This window comes from Vigna angularis, chromosome 2 (assembly GCF_016808095.1).
Source record: "Vigna angularis cultivar LongXiaoDou No.4 chromosome 2, ASM1680809v1, whole genome shotgun sequence".
Lineage (NCBI taxonomy): Eukaryota > Viridiplantae > Streptophyta > Magnoliopsida > Fabales > Fabaceae > Vigna > Vigna angularis.
In genome coordinates, this window is record NC_068971.1 from 30,945,592 (window position 1) to 30,963,301 (window position 17,710).

Genomic DNA, 17,710 nt, shown 5'->3' on the forward strand with positions numbered 1-17,710 from the left:
GGAAAAATGTCTTCATAGAAGACAACATTTCTGCTTATAAAAAGCTCTTTAGTGTTCATATCAAGAACAACATAACCCTTGACACCACTTTTGTAGCCAAGGAAAACTCCTTTTCTAGCTCTTGGGTCAAGTTTATTTCTGCTGTTTTCAAGAGTAGAAGCAAAGCACAAACACCCAAAAACTTTAAGATTCAAATATGTAGGAGGAGCATCATAAACAAGATCATAGGGAGTTTTGTTATTAAGAATGGGAGAGGACAACCTATTTATCAGGTAAACAGCGTGACTAACTGCATAGGACCAATAGGCATTAGGCATGTTAGACTGAAAAAGAAGACTACGGGTCACATTAAGAATATGTTGGTGTTTTCTCTCCACAACAGAGTTCTGTTCAGGAGTCTCGACACAACTCTTTTGGTGATCAATGCCATATAAATCATACAAATTAGCACAGTTAAATTCTGGACCATTGTCTGATCTAACAATTTTGACCATTTTATCAAACTGATTTTTAATCTTGACAATAAAATTCTGTAACAAATCCCTTGTCTGACCTTTATTGTTCATTAAGAAAATCCAAGTATGCCTACTGTAGTCATCAACTATAGTGAGAAAATACTTATGGCCATGGACAGAAGAAGTGGAAAGAGGGCCCCATATGTCACAGTGAATAATCTGGAAACAATTAGTAGTCAAAGAATTACTTCTAGGAAAAGGTAGTTTATGTTGTTTAGCATAGTGGCAAGCATCACAAACAATATCAGGACCCATTTGTACATAAGGGAACTTTGCACATATCTGTTTCATAGTATTATGTCCAGGGTGGCCTAACCTATAGTGCCACAAATTTACATCAACATGTTCATAAGAGAAAACGGATTTAAAAATGTAATTCTGATCTGGGTTAGGAAAGGCTTGTAGATAGTAGAGTCCTTTGGACGGTTTAGCATACCCAATCATCTTCAATGTAGAATTCTCCCTTATCTGACAAATCTCACAAGAAAATGTTAGATTGCAATTTGAGTCTCTGATGAGACTTTGGACAGAAATCAGATTGAAGCAAAAATCTGGAATATAGAGAACATTAAAAATAACCAAAACTTTAGAAAATTGTACAGTCCCTGCATGTTCGGCAGTGATAATAGTGTTGTTTGGAAATCTGATAGAAATAGGTTTAATTTTGTAAAAAGTAACAAAGTTTTTCTTGTCATGGGTCACATGATCTGTGGCCCCGGTATCAAGAATCCAAGAAGAAATACCTTGTTTAACCTCTGTGCTGTCTCTCTGCACCTGGTTAATTTTGTGAGTGGGTTCATCAACCTTCTCTATCATTTTGAGGAGCTTCTGCATCTGTTCAGGAGTAAAGGAATTGAGGGCAGCGTTGGTGCTGACCTGGTGTGCAGATTGAACACCCTCTAAGCCAGAACTGTTTTGACAAACGTTGGCAGAGCTCCAGTCTCCTTTCCTGTCCGAATTGTTGTCAGGTTTCTTGTACCAAGGGGGGTAACCGTGTTTGGAATAGCACTCATCAACGGTATGATTCATTTTATTGCAATAGGAGCACTGTTTTCCATAGTTAGGGTTCCTTCCTCTCCCCCTTCCTTGACCACGTGGCCCATTACCACGTCCTTGGTTTTTCCAGTTATTGTTTCTTTCAGCAGTGCTGGCCAGAACTTTGGTTTCAGTGGTTTGGCTCTGACTGACAGTAGCCAAATCTTGTCTCTCTTGCCTTTCTTGTTGCATGATGAGGGAGAAAACTCTATTGATATTAGGGAGAGGATCCATCAAAAGGATTTGGGTTCTTACAGTATTGTATGTGTCATTCAGACCTTTCAAGAAGCATATTACATGTTCTATTTCTCTGTACTTCAGAGAAATCTTTGAAAGCTCACAGCTGCAGGGAATATCACAGGTACAAGTGGGTATAGGTCTAAGGGATTCTAATTCTTCCCATAGAATTTTTAAATCTGTAAAGAATTGGCTAACACCTCTCTCTCCCTGTTTAATTGAGTGGATGTCTTGGAGTAGATCAGAAATTTTGAAATAGTCACCTTTAGAGAATCTTTCTTTCAGCTCTTCCCATAGCTCCTTGGCTTCTTCTACGTATATAACGCTTTCTGCAATTTCTGGAGAGAGGGTTTTTATCATCCAAGAAAGAACCATCATATTACATCTCTCCCAAGCATCAAACAGAACCTCACTTCTTTGAGGTTTCTTGATTGACCCATCTATAAACTTGATTTTATTCTTAGAAAGGAGAGCCCTCCTCATGCTTCTACTCCAAGAAGAGTAATTGTTGTCATTTAGAACTTGAGAGATGAGAGTAAGTCCTGGATTCTCCCCAGGATGCAAGTAGAAAGGGCTGGTAGGATTAGTAGATTGATCTATGTGCTCCATAGCAGTAGAAAACGATCAAAAGATAAAAACAAGAATTAGTCCAAGAAATGATGCAAGACTTGAAAACAGGGGCAGCGGAAGCAGAGCAGGTTTAAAACCTGCTCTAATACCATATTAAAATATGGCCCAATGTGTCTCTGAGCACTGTGCGACCCAATTGTGGCAGAAGCCCGTGAGAGGACTTAATGTCTCTCTTGCACGAGCGTGTTGACGAAGACATATCTTTCGTTCAGACAGTCGAGAGAGAGAGAAAGCCTAGGGCTCTTCCAGCAGCTAAGGAGAAGAGTGGAATGGCGTGCTTCCAGTGCATGGATGTTCGGGAAGAGACGCAACTGGCACAAAGACTTCGTCGGAGGTAAGAAAGAGCTCTTGTTTTATTTACTGTAATGAAATCTATTTGTGTGTATCTTGTTACAACTGAAAATAAAATGGAGAACTCTATTTACAGAGTTCTTTGGGGAAAGGGAAAACTACGGGAATACAAAACTGGAATAGCCGATTCGTGTCTTTTGACAGTAATCTCAATACTTTTGCTTTCAGTTTTACATATTGTATATACTGGTTGACTTATAAGGGGTTGTTCTGTTTTAAGTTAATACAGAAGAAATAACGACGCCTGGTCCGTACTCTGAAAGTCCAACAAGAAAGCCTTCTACGACAACCAACTCAGAGTCCTCACTAAACCCCCACCCACGAGGAAGAGGAAGAGAAGCAGTACGGAGGATGCGTTGATGGTTCTCGGAGGAGGAGTAAGAGGAACTTGGGTAAGATGGATTTGAATGCAGAGTTCAGCAACGAGGATGAAGGGAATGAAAATGGGAGTGGAAATGCTGAGGATAATATTGAAGGGATTGGGATTTTTAAGTCTTTGCTTTGCCACTATGCCAGTTTTCGGTCGCACCAAATCATACTGATGAGTTCCTTTATTGTTCTTGTTATGTTAGTCTTTTAATAACTATCTTGTGAGTATTCTTTCCCTCCTGTTCTGTTCTGTTTTGTTCAGGAAGGATATATTACTCATTCAAGTTTACTCTCTCTCTTTAACCATCACATTCACTAATGAGTCTTACACTGAAACATTGATTTATTTGTTAAAATTAGTATTAACGATCATGCCGGTTTTACAAAGTATGAAATTATAAATTTTGCTGTTTATAAACTTTATTATCAGTTAATTTGATTCGTTGTATTTTAATAGTAGTAAAAAAAAGGCCGGTTTGGCTAAAAGAAAAGCCCAATCTAGCTTAATCTATAAGTTGATGCTTGTAGACCCAAACCTTTCCAAGTAACCGTTAGGGTTGGATGGTTTTAATTTGGGTGGGTTTTGATTAAGTTGCTTGGATTCGCATGCTTATGTACTTAATTCGGTTCAAATTCATTTAATTGGTCGAAATTAAATTTTAAGCTTTTATTTTTAGTTAATTTTCTTGTAAAATTTTCAGTTTTTTAATCTTTTTAATATAAATTCATTAAGCCCACTTCTAGTCTGAGTATAAAAAAACTTAAATACCATTTACCACCTGTTTCCATTTCTGTTTTGCAAGTAAAATGTTTTGTTGACCATAAAAGTCATGCTTTTACGTTGTAAATTACCTGACGTAGTTTTTTCAATGATTGCTTTTGGAAAAAAAAATGTTAACTATATTTTTTATTAGCATTTTTCGTGTAATTACTTATGTATTTTTTTTAAAGTTAAGCGAAAACAAGGTCAAATTAATGCGTTTTATAAATTATTTTGAAGAGTTTATTTAACAAATTGTAAACAATTTATGAACACATAATAAGTTATTGAAAATTTTGCCAACACTTCCATAAATGTTTATACAAAAGACATAAATATTCAAATTTTTTAAATCATAGATTTTAAAATTTAGAGAATTATTATAGTTTTTGTCTTCAATATAAATTTTAGAGAATAAAGTAAGTTAATATATTATATTTATTTTTTGAAGCAATGACACTGTTCATGTGCAAAATCAAACGTATCTTGCAATTTATTTCTTGATTAATATATTATATTTATTTCTTGATTAATTTTTGTTAAAGTTTTTACCACTAATCAAAGTACACTCTTAATTATTGAAAAAAAAGTCATTCAATCATATGAAAATTTCTAACTTTAATTAAAGCAAATTATCAATTAAAAATAAAAACACTTGGACTCATATGATTGATATGTTATATAGATTTAACACCATGTTAACTTGCTATAATGTAAAAATCATTACTTTTACTTGATTAAGAAGTAAAAGACAAATCGATTATCACGAGAGAAAAAGATGACAACGAATTTTTAGAGGTGTCCTTGATTGAGGTATTTATAAAGAGGTTTTAGACTTTCATTCCAACACACATCTGTTTGCTTAAACTATGAAAAGTGTGATTTAGGGTTTGTGTAACTCTTGTCCTTTGGCTTTAAGAACTTGGTGTTGGAAAAAGCAAGAACTCTCATTGGGAGTGTGATTGAGTGTTGCTGTTGTTGTTAAGTGAAGTCTGTCATCCTTTGTGACAATTCAAATGAAGTGTTCATTCTTCGTGAAGCCTTCGAAGGAAATGTTCATCATTGTGGCCTTCAAAGGATGTGAGTTTCATCTCTTGTGGTAAAAGGAGAGGTGTTTCTAAACCCTTAAACTTGTCTTTTTGTGTGATAGTGGAACGTTAATCTCAGTTTGGGATTAGTAACTAGACGTAGAATCCTTGTGATTTGAACCAGTATAAAATCATCTGTGCAATTTTCTTTCTTCCTCTACTCTTTATTATTGTTTTAATTATTTTTCTAAGGAAGTTAAAATTAATAGAAAATTATTAAAGGCACACATTTGCGATAAGTAACCAATTCCCGCCCCTCTTGGTTTATTGTTCACACTAAACATTCCGTTGCACCGTTCTGACAAATTATTTTCGAGAAAAGTTTCTAAAATAATTTATTTTGTTTGTCTTTTAAAATTGGTTTTTCAATTTATGACCTAATTTTGAATTGGGTTTTTTCTAAACTAGTCCAAAGCAAGTTTGCATCTATAAATTAAGCATAACTATATGTTTTCAATTACAGAAGCTATATTTCAAAAATTATCTTTTTGACAAGCTTTGGAAAAACCTGGTTCTTGTAGGTGACTTAAATTTCATCAAGTGTGATTCTTGAGTGATAAGGTGTTGTTGTCTGCTAGGATCTGTAAGTTTGTTCATCTCTTATGATTTAAGAGAAGTGTGATAATCTTTGTGTGATTCAAAGAAGGTGTCCATTCCTTGTGGATTCAAAGAAGGTGGTTCTTCATCCTTTTTGGTATTCAGAGGAGGTGTTCACCCCTCATGGATTCAAGGAAGGTGGTTTTTCATCTCTTGTGGTATTCAAGAGAGGCGTGTTCATCCTTTGTGTGATCCAAAGGAGGTTTTCATTCGTTATGGCTTTAAGGAAGTTGTTTATTCATTTCTTGTGATTCTTCAAGGCTGGTGTGTTCTTTCCATATTCTAAATTGTTGATTGCAGTAATGCTTGTAATCTTCGTTTTGATAGTGTTTACTTCATAACTCCTTTTGAGTTGATTAACAATAGACGTAAGATTTTTTATCTAATCCAATATAAAAATTATTGTGTAATTTTCTTTTATCCCTGCACTCTTTATTTTATTGTTGTGATTACTAAGTTAATAAAATAAATTTTTTTATATATCTCTCATTTTTAAGGAAAAAAGTTTAAAGTTTCAATCTTTAACATCAAACCAATTCATCCACATCTTGATTTTTTTCCTACAACAAATATTCCACTACAACGATCCTAAGAATCTCAACCATGACGACCACAAAATACTCAATGACTAAGAACAATGATAGACTAATAAGAGATCAACCTTATGCACAAGGTACGACAAGTAACTCAGATGAAAAAGGATGAAGTATAAGTGATATTCTTTGGCGAAGTGTTAATGTCGTTGAGGATTGCTATGAGGAAATTTGAAAAAAGGGTCTAAGAAAAGCTTTGGCTAGGAAAAACAAGGTTCTTAAGTTTTTCCATTATGACTCACCTCTCTTTCTTGGGAGTCCACTTAGTAAACTTTCAACAATATTTCCCTCTAAAAATTTAATGCATTGTGCAGTTTTCAATTTGGGTATTACTAGTATCAACTTATACCGTCCTTCATTAAAAAGCCTAAAGCTTAACCAAAATCATCCTCATAGGAAAAGTGATTTACCGACTTGGCAAGGCAACACTTTGACAAGGAGGATTGCCAACTTGAGCTAAATTTTATACAAGAAGTACGGGAAGAAGCTTGTGGTATAAATAATATCTCAAAAGCATGATATGCGGCAGAGCCGAATTTTATACGAAAAGTATGGGAAGAGGCTCGTTCCATGAAAAATACCTTAAAAGCAAGATGATACAAGGTTTATCATTGTCACCATTGTCAATTGATAGGTGTACAATCCTGATCGACCTAAATAGATGAGTAACTCGACATGACAATACCGGAGTACAGGACTAAGAGCAGTTCCACATTCTAATAACAAAGTACAAGAGTAACTTACTGTTTCAAAAAAACCAAAGTATAGGAAAACTTCTTCATTATTCCCATGATAACGGTAGAGCTCAGTATGACATTCTTGCTCCACCAATTCATGTCTAGAAAATAGCAGCCAAACAAACGACAACCCAATGAACTCAGAGAGATAATCAAAGATATCAAACTTAGTGAAAATAGTCATGTAAGAAAAGTAATGACTAAGTAGATAACAATTTGATGTTACAATACCTAGGTTCAAGAAAGAATGTTCAAGAAGGTAGACCTAGTCTGGAGAAAGTACAATGATGAAAGTTTGCACCCAACTGGGAGGAACCATAGTGTATTACAAGCTCCCTTCAGAACAAAGCCTACTAGCTAAAATAACTTAATAAAAAGCTAATCATCGAGGTCACCTCAAGATAAACCTTAAGAGGAAATAAGTATGAGGACAAACATCCACTGATGAAACGCCTAAGACCCCTTCTGCCTAAGACGGTAGCCTGGCGAAAGCTCGACATTGCCTACCATGTTAAAGCAAAATACTAAGGGCATTAACATTAATAAAACCACACCCCTCTCTTTAGAATCACCTATTCTCTTTCTTCCAAGAGACAAAACAAACATTTAATTTCGAATAACTTTGTTTACTTGGGATCTTTTATCTGACCTTATCTATTTAGTTATTAGTTTATGCTTCTTTATGCTAACAATAATTGCAGCTAGCAGTGCCAAAACTATGATCATAATTGCATAACTTTATAGAAAATAACCATAACGAAAGAAAGTTAAAGCAAAGAAAGCTGAAGAACGAAAAGACTTACAAGGGATAATAAGACAACAAGTGCGAGGAAAATTTCCTTCCTTAGGCTCCTCTTATGGAGTCACAAGTACAAACATCCGCTATCAGAATGTCTTCCTAAGTTGAAAACACATAGAAAGTTTGTCTAAGACGATAACACATACAAAGTCTTTCTAAGACAACAACACGTACAAAGTCTATCTAAGACAACAACACATACAAAGTCTGTCTAAGAGGACAACGTATGCAAAGCCTGTCTAAAACAACAACACATACAAAGCTTGTCTAAGACGATTACACATACAAAGTTTGTCTAAAATGACAATACATGCAAATCTCAATATTTTGATTATAAAATATACTAATATCATAAATATTTTTTTATGCGATATATCAACTGAATATATGATTAATTTCATTAAATAATATATTATGATTATTATGATATTGATTTATAATAATTTTGTAAGTTTGTATTATCTTTTGTTTTATAATAGATTTCATAGGATCAAAAACTCTATAAATATACGTAATATTCCCATGAAGTACAATTACAATTCAAATTGACTACTCTACTCATCTAAATCCTAATATTATCTTAGTGTCTTGAGCATTAAAAAGTCCTTACATGTGAATCTTTAGAAGAACTTGATTTCAGTCAGGAACATCCAAGTCACCACTTGAATCTACCACATGCAACACTCTACTCCCAAAAATTTTGTTCAAAAGTTATATAATCATTTGATTTGTTAATTTAAGTCATCACATGATAGAATATTAAATTAAATTTAATATAATATGTACTGGAATAATTACAAAATTTATTTAATAAAAACTTGTAAAATAATTTTCTCTAATCTTACTTCATTGAAATAATTTTTATATTAAAAATTTTATTTAGGAAAAGGTTATACAAAATGGACAAGTTTTTGTCGCATCCAATGTTATTTGACAGTTTCTAACAACACTAAAATTATGTGTTTCTAAATTGTCTCATATGCACTAAGAACAGCAGAGACTAAGAACAGAAGTGGTAGAACACGCTACGGAAACTTTATTAGTCGTAGTTGATCGATCTCAACATCAGTTTCAGGATCCACTACTCCATCCGATGAACCCAAATCTATTCAACAAAATATATTATTTTTATTCTTTTTAGAAAAATATTATTTCAACCATATTTTCAAATATGGGTATTTACCAAAATAAAAAGATAAGTACAAAAATATTCGGTACTTATCTTCACTCTCTCCACAGTTGTACATTTGAAATAAAAATTGTGGAACTATTTTTCGTTAAATACGTTTTTAAATATAATTGAATAGTAAATAAGAAATTATTTTATCATTAAGATATAATATCAGAGATTTATTAAAAAAGTATGTATGAGAGGTAAATTAAATTTTTTAAAATTTATTGGGATTATGTAATGCATTTAAAGATGAAATTAATAATTTAGGTGAAAATGAATTCAAGTTGGCGACTTTTTCTTTTTTCTTTTTCATTCTCCACACACATGGTAATAGAGTATTCCACTTTACTATCGGGAAAATGTCCAGTTAAGAGAGTTTGAATTATGGCTAAAAGTTTGGTAAAATGTTAGAAACTCGGTTCCAGTTGATTTATTAAAAAGTCACCTTTTTTAAGTTGCTTTCAAAGTTATTAATCTATAACTTTCAAAGCTCTTCGAGATAAATTCTCTAAGACCGGAGTGAAATATGAGATATGAAAAACGATATAAAAAATTGAGAAGGTATAAAAGATATTATGATCTTGAGAAAAATAAAACTTCAGACAAATAAACCAAGAAGCATATTATAAAGTTTACTTGATACTTCATCATTTAGGCTTTCTTCAATTAAATGGATTGAGAGAAATTAATTGAGGGGATTTAAGAAGTTTTAGAGGTAAAATTTTTTGTTATTTATTTGAATGAATTTGGAAGTGAGAGTGAATTTAAAAGTAAATTTTTTTAATCTGTCACATGAATCAAATCTTACGTTAATTCTCATAAATTTTACTTTCAAATCCACTCTCACTTACCTTCAAATCCACTCAAATAAACAACAAAATAATTAACCTTCTAATTTTTTCAAATCTCCTCAATCTCTCTTCCCTGTTCAAGTGAACAAAATCTTAAAAGAGAAAAGGACTCAACAGAAAATTAAATAAAAAATATTGAGAAAGTGACTTGTAAGATAACAGAGAAAAGGGAGAAAGAGAACCAGAGAACAAAGAAGAAAAGAATAGTATTGAAGAGAAATTGAATTAAAAAAGATACAACGAGGTAAAGGTATATATACAGCAAGTAAAAAGGCTTCCTAGACCGAACGTCCTAAAAGGGAACGATCGATACAAAGAAGACAAACGGAAACAATAAAGGAAAAGGAACGAACGACAGAGCAAAGGACGAGCGTCAAAGGACGAGCGTTCCTGTCGAGCAGTGTGAGCGACAGGCACTCGGACGAGCGTTCCTGTCGAGCGGAACGAACGACAGGCACGAGGACGAGCGTTCCTGTCGACCAGTGAGAGCGACAGTCACGATGTCGAGCGACCCTGTTGAACGGAACGAACGACAGGCACGATGACGATCGTACCTGTCGAGCGATAAGACGAGCGACAATAACCAGATGAAGACGAACGGCAAGCGGCAACAAACAGATGATGACGAACGACCATAATAACTCTATCATCCCCCCTCAAGATGAACATGAATGTTATGCATGTTTAGCTTGGAAGTAACCATATTGAAAGGAGAAGGATAAAGAGATTTAGTGAAAACATCTGCAACTTGACTGGTAGAGGAAACATGCAGAAGTTTGATGAGACCATCTTGAAGCTTTTGTCGAGTGACATGACAGTCTATATCAATATGCTTTGTTCGTTCATGAAAGGTGGGATTCTTGGCAATGTGAATGGCAGAGTTGTTGTCACAGTAAACAGAATAAGGTGTCGGGCACGATATATGTAAATCTTGTAAAAGATATTGCAGTCATTGTAATTCACAGGTTAATGAAGCCAAAGACCTGTATTCAGCTTCAGAAGAAGATTTGGAGACGGTTGTTTGTTTCTTTGATTTCCAGGAGATAAGAGCAGTGCCAAGAAAAACGCAAAAACCAGAGATAGATCTTCTAGTGGTAGCACAAGTAGCCCAATCAGAGTCAGAATATGCGTGAATGCGGAAGGAATTATTAGCAGCATATAAAAGACCAGAACCGGGAGCATTCTTTAAATATCTAATAATTCTCATGGCTTGTTGCATGTGAGGTTGGCGAGGAGTGGAGATAAACTGACTGAGTTGTTGAACAACAAAGGAAATGTCGAGCCGTGTATGAGTGAGATAAAGAAGACGACCAATGAGACGGCGATAAGAAAAAGGATCAGTAAGAAGAGTGCCTTCATCAGCATGAAGTTTGATGGAAGGATCAGCAGGAGTAGAAGCAGGTTTACAACCTAACATACCAGCTTCAGAGATTAATTCAAGACAATATTTTCTTTGATTAATACATATCCCAGCTTGAGATCTAGCAATTTCAAAACCCAGAAAAAATTTGAGATCTCCAAGATTTTTGATGTGAAACTTGTTGTTTAGATGATCTTTGACATTGGTGATTTCAAATAGGTTATTTCCAGAAAGAAGTATATCATCAACGTATACCAGAAGAACAGTGATAGCAGTAGGAGAATGTTTGATAAAAAGAGAGTGGTCAGCAGTGCTTTGTTTAAAACCAAGAGAAACCAACTCATATGTGAGTTTATGATTCCAGTTCCTGCTTGCTTGTTTTAAACCATAAAGAGACTTGTTAAGTTTGCAGACAAGATTGGGAGCAGAAGAACGAAGACCAGGAGGAGGCCTCATGTATATCTCTTCAGATAAATCACCATGAAGAAAAGCGTTGTCGACATCCAATTGATGGAGAAACCATTTATTGATGGCAGCAAGAGCAAGAACGAGCCGAACAGTAGTGATTTTAACAACAGGTGAAAAGGTTTCATAGTAATCCAATCCTTCAGTTTGAGTGAAACCTCTTGCCACTAAACGAGCTTTATATCTATCAATAGAGCCATCCGGTTTGTGTTTAATACGATATACCCAACGACAACTGATAGGTTTCTTTCCAATAGGAAGATTAACCAAAGTCCATGTCTGATTTCTTTCAAGGGCAGCAAGTTCAGAATTCATAGCCTGTTGCCAACATTCAAACTTGCTAGCTTCTTTAAAAGAAGAAGGTTCAACTTGAGCAGAAATATTATGACAAAAAGAAGTGTGGTTAGAGGAACAATTATTATAAGAAAGAAACAAATGCATGGGATATGGGTTAGTATGAATTGGTTGAATAGCAGAAGTGATACCACAGTAATAGTCATTTAGATATGTAGGTCGAGTTTTATTTCTAAGAGAGATTCGTTGTTCAACAGTAGGAGTAATGATATTATCAGTGGGGTGAGGAATGTTACAAGGAGAATGATTTGTAGCAGTGGAAAAAGGTAGAACAATAGGAAAATCAAAGAGAATAACATCAGAATTATCATCATTTGTAGGAGAAGAAGGGGAAGTATAACAATTTTTATAGGGAAAAATATGTTCATGAAAAATCACATTTCGAGAAACGATAATTGAGTGTGAATACAGATCATACAGTACAAACCCTTTGGTTCCAGATTTATATCCAAGAAAAATACATTTATTGCTTCTGGAATCAAGTTTTGTACGTCCTGCAGTGGCAGAGCTGGAGTAAGATAAACAGCCAAAAACTTTTAGATTTGAAAAATCAGGTTTGATGGAATAAACTAATTCATAAGGAGATTGATTATGAAGAAAAGGTGTTGGAAGTCTATTAATGATGTGAATGGCAAGTTTGACAGCATAGGACCAGAAGATATTAGGAACTTTAGATTGAAAAAGTAAAGAACGACAAACATTAAGAATATGTTGATGCTTCCTTTCAACAATGCCATTTTGTTGAGGAGTAGCAACACAAGAGGTTTCATGAAAAATACCTTTAGTAGAGTAAAAGTCATTAAGAAAAAATTCTTTGCCATTGTCAGACCTTAGAATTTTAAGTTTACATGAAAACTGATTTTCAGTTAAGAGAATAAAGTTTGGAAGTAAGTTTTTAACATCAGATTTTTGTTTTAAAAGAAGGATCCATGTAAAACGGCTATAGTCATCAACTATAGTTAAAAAAAATTTGTATCCATCAATAGAAGAAATAGAGAGGGGACCCCAAATATCAACATGAATTAGGTGAAAGAAACAAGGAGATTTAGTTTTGCTAACAGAAAATTGAAGACGTTTTTGTTTAGCAAAAGCACAGGCGTCACAAGCATCAAAAGATTGAAAGGAAATATCAGTATATTGAGAGGCTAAAATTTGAAGAACTTTATTTGAAGGATGTCCAAGTTTCATATGCCACAAATTACAGGAATCATTAGAACTGTTATGAAAGGCAGAATGAGAAATATTCAATTCAGAAGTAGTTGTGACATTATTACTAAGAAGATAAAAAAGGCCCTTGTATTTCTTAGCTACTCCAATCGTCTGGTAAGTATCCATCTGCACAATGAGACAGCTATCTTGATGAAAAACAATGAAGAAATTATTTGAATGTAATAATTTTGAAATAGAAATAAGATGAACAGAGAAGTTAGGAACAAAAAGAGTGTTATGTAAAATCAAATTGCCTAAATTTACAGTGCCAGAAAATTCAGCAGTAACAAAACTATGATTTGGTAAACGTATAGAAATAGGAGTAATGGGATGCAAGGAATGAAAAAGAAATTTAGAAGAACATATATGATCAGTAGCGCCACTATCTATAATCCAAGAAGAAAAATTAAATGAAGAAAAAGAACCTGATGACTGTGGAGTGCATTGATTAACACTGGCCTCCTTAGTAGTAGGAGATTGAGATTGTTTCAATAAACTAAGAATGGCGTTATACTGATCTTGAGAAAAAATGTATTGAGGTTGAGTTTTATCAGCAGAAGAATCATCATTAGAATTATCAGTAGAGGTGTGTGAATCACCATTAGTCATGTTGGCAGAAGAATTGGAGATAGCTAAATGAGGTTTGATGACGGGTTTATAACCTTGAGGAAGACCATATTTGAACCAGCAATTATCAGAAGTATGATTAGTTCTTTTGCAATGATCACAGTACTTAGAACGACCACCAAATTTAATATTACGTCCTCGTCCACGACCAGAAAAAATACCAGAACGATCAGTTTTATAAGGTTTGTGTTGAGGATCGTAAGAATTGAAATTGGCCATAGAATCTTGTGGAGTTTGTGAGGACGAATTATGAAATTCACGTTCTTGTTGAAGAATCAAAGAAAAGGTTTTGGTAAGAGTTGGCATGGGTTCCATTAGCATGATTTGAGAACGTACAGAAGAGAATTCATCATTTAACCCACGGAGAAACTTGATTACAGAATCATCATTACGATCTTGTTGAATCTTGATTAACAATCCACAATTGCAAGGAGAATGGCAGGTACATACAAGAATGGTTTGATATAGAGAAAGCTCTTTCCAAATTATTTGAAGACGAGTATAATATTGAGATACAGTGGAATCACCTTGTTTGCAAGAATGAATGGCTTCTTGAAGATCAGCAATACGAAACTTGTCACCATGAGAAAAACGTTGAAGAAGATCAATCCAGATTTCATAGGCAGACTCCATCCACATAACAGATTGTTTAATAGGGAGCGTCATGGATCGTGTCAGCCATGAAATCACCATCTTGTTACAACGTTTCCAGGCTTCGTGAAGAATATCATCAGCAGCAGGGCAAGGAATAGTGCCAAGAACGAATTTTTCTTTATTCTTGGTTTCCAGAGCAACGAGCATATCATGGCGCCATTGTTGATAGTTGTTGTCAGAAAGAAGAGGAGTAACAAGAATAAGAGCGGGATTCTCACCGGGATGCAGAAACAGAGGGTTGGCAGGGTTGGAAAGATAATCAGTGGTAGAATTGGAGAAAGCCATGAGAAAAGTATTTGTCTACTGATACCATGTAAGATAACAGAGAAAAGGGAGAAAGAGAACCAGAGAACAAAGAAGAAAAGAATAGTATTGAAGAGAAATTGAATTAAAAAAGATACAACGAGGTAAAGGTATATATACAGCAAGTAAAAAGGCTTCCTAGACCGAACGTCCTAAAAGGGAACGATCGATACAAAGAAGACAAACGGAAACAATAAAGGAAAAGGAACGAACGACAGAGCAAAGGACGAGCGTCAAAGGACGAGCGTTCCTGTCGAGTAGTGTGAGCGACAGGCACTCGGACGAGCGTTCCTGTCGAGCGGAACGAACGACAGGCACTCGGACGAGCGTTCCTGTCGACCAGTGAGAGCGACAGTCACGATGTCGAGCGACCCTGTCGAACGGAACGAACGACAGGCACGATGACGATCGTACCTGTCGAGCGATAAGACGAGCGACAATAACCAGATGAAGACGAACGGCAAGCGGCAACAAACAGATGATGACGAACGACCATAATAACTCTATCATGACTACATTCTGGAATAGGTAAATCTAGAAGTAATTTCTAGATTGAATAAGTATAATTTTGTCACACATTGGTCGCACTGCGTTATGAAGGTTTTCTATTTTCGAAACGTTAACTATCATTATCAGTAAATAAATAGGACTAATAGATACTATTCAGTAAATATATATAGTATGAGAAATCAGTGCACTAATAGTAATTGTTGTCGTAATGTGTTTTTACAAAAGTAATTGTTTTACAGATGTAATCTTAATATTCATATATATATATATATATATATATATATATATATATATATATATATATATATATATATATATATATATATTTATTTATATATATGAAGTGTCAGTGTTCAAGTGGTTGATGTGTTATTTGTTATTAATATACTAATATTACTATTAAAATATTTAAATTATTTTAAACAATATTAAATGAGTTTATCTAATTAATAAATATAATCAATATAAACAATAATAAAAAATATATATTAAAATAATTCTTAGGTAAAATATTAATAAATATTATTTGTACAAATATTAATGACTTGTGAAATAAGTATTAAAAAACTCATTAAATATTTATCTAATTGTTTATTATAATATTGTTTTAACTCCATTATCTTATTTGTAAATTTTTAATAATTCATTTCCAATGAAAAGTTCATATGTGAAAGATATTACAACTAAGTGGACTTCTTTTATTTTAAGTGTTAGAAATTTGACTACAATTTAGTAATATACGTATATTAATGTAATATTTGGATTAATATATAGTTTTATGTACAAATAAAGTATTAAATATTGTTGATAAGGGAAGCTCGGCTTCTTTACATCTTAGTTTTTGATGATGATTGGTTAAATGATTAACCATGGTTTTTTGCATAGCAAAATGACATAACAAATGTTTATATCTTATCATGTTTATGCTAGATGATTAAATCCATTGAATCATGTCTAAAATAGATTAAAAATATAGTTTATGGTATAAATAACCGATTACATAAAATGCATAATTTGTTAAATTTAACTAGAACACTTAGAAAGCTTAAAAGGAGCAAATCACTTTGTTATAATCTATTATATAAGTTACATAACCTATTTAAACTGAGAGCAAGCTATAATGTTATATAAGTGAGATAATCTCTTAAGGATGAAAAATGGATAACTAAAATGGTTAAGTATTAATATAATCGATTACATAAGTTTGATAATCGATTAAAATAGAAAGGTTAGTCTAATCTATTACAAAAATAACCTAATATGTTAAGACCGTTAAAAGAAGTAATAATAGGCTTAAGAGTTTAAATAATCGAATACACATATAAGATAACATATTATGAACTTAACATAATCGATTATTATGTGATAGGATTTGAAAATCCTATATATGTAACTTGAAACTTGTTTCAATAACATTTCAATTTTCAAATACTAACATTCTTGTTGAGTTCTAATTACAGATGATTTCCAGAAACATTCTTGGAGAATCAAAGTTTATTTGTTGATTACATATCAAAGATTCTTTCAAGATTTTGAACTACATTGGTTTTGATTCAATCTGCACTTGAAGAATGTGTTAAAGATCAGGTTTATCAACAATTTGTGCATTGTGTACCTGTGCAGGGATAGCCAAGTTTGAAGAGCTGAGATTGCTCTTGTATCTGTAAGAGATTGAGTGTGTTCATCTCTTGTTTTACTATTTTGATTTTGAGTGGTGAGAGGAGTGCAATTGAGGGATTGTCATTGTATTCTTGTATACTGAATCATTAGAGTGGATTCCCTTCAACTAAAGTTGTTGAAAGAGGAGTGGATGTAAGCTTATGATAGCCGAACTAGTATAAATTGTTGTGTCTTGATCTTTTTCTCTTTCTCGTTATCTTTGTTGATTCATTTGCCTTTGATTATTGATTTCAAGTTTCAAGAACTCATAAATATTTTAAAAAGATTTAAAAAAGCGTTAAAACAAATTATCACTCCCTCTTTGTTTGAGATATAAGGCTTATCTTTTCTAACAAATATTATTAGACAATTTAATGTATCAAATGAATTCCATTTTCCTTGTTTAATTGAATATGTTGATTTTCATAAATTAGTTGTAAATTGATTGGATGAGATGATAAAACAAGAAAATTGATTATAAATTGATTAGATGTCAAATGTAATTTTTAAAAAAAATTGAGTTTTTATGACATACATGACAATGCATGTCATAGTAAGCTAATTTTGAATAACATATATTATCTTAAGTGAACAAATATATGTTATAATACATTAAAGATATTATTATACGTGAAAATAACTAGGTCATAAAAGCTCACACATATTATCATAGATAAATCGAATTACGTCATAATATATTAGACATATTATAACGATATAACAAGTGACAGAAATACCTCATAGTAGATTGAATCTATCGTACTTTTTTACTAGTCATAAAATATGCTGACTTATTATAATTATTCTAATTATAACATCAACATTTATCATAA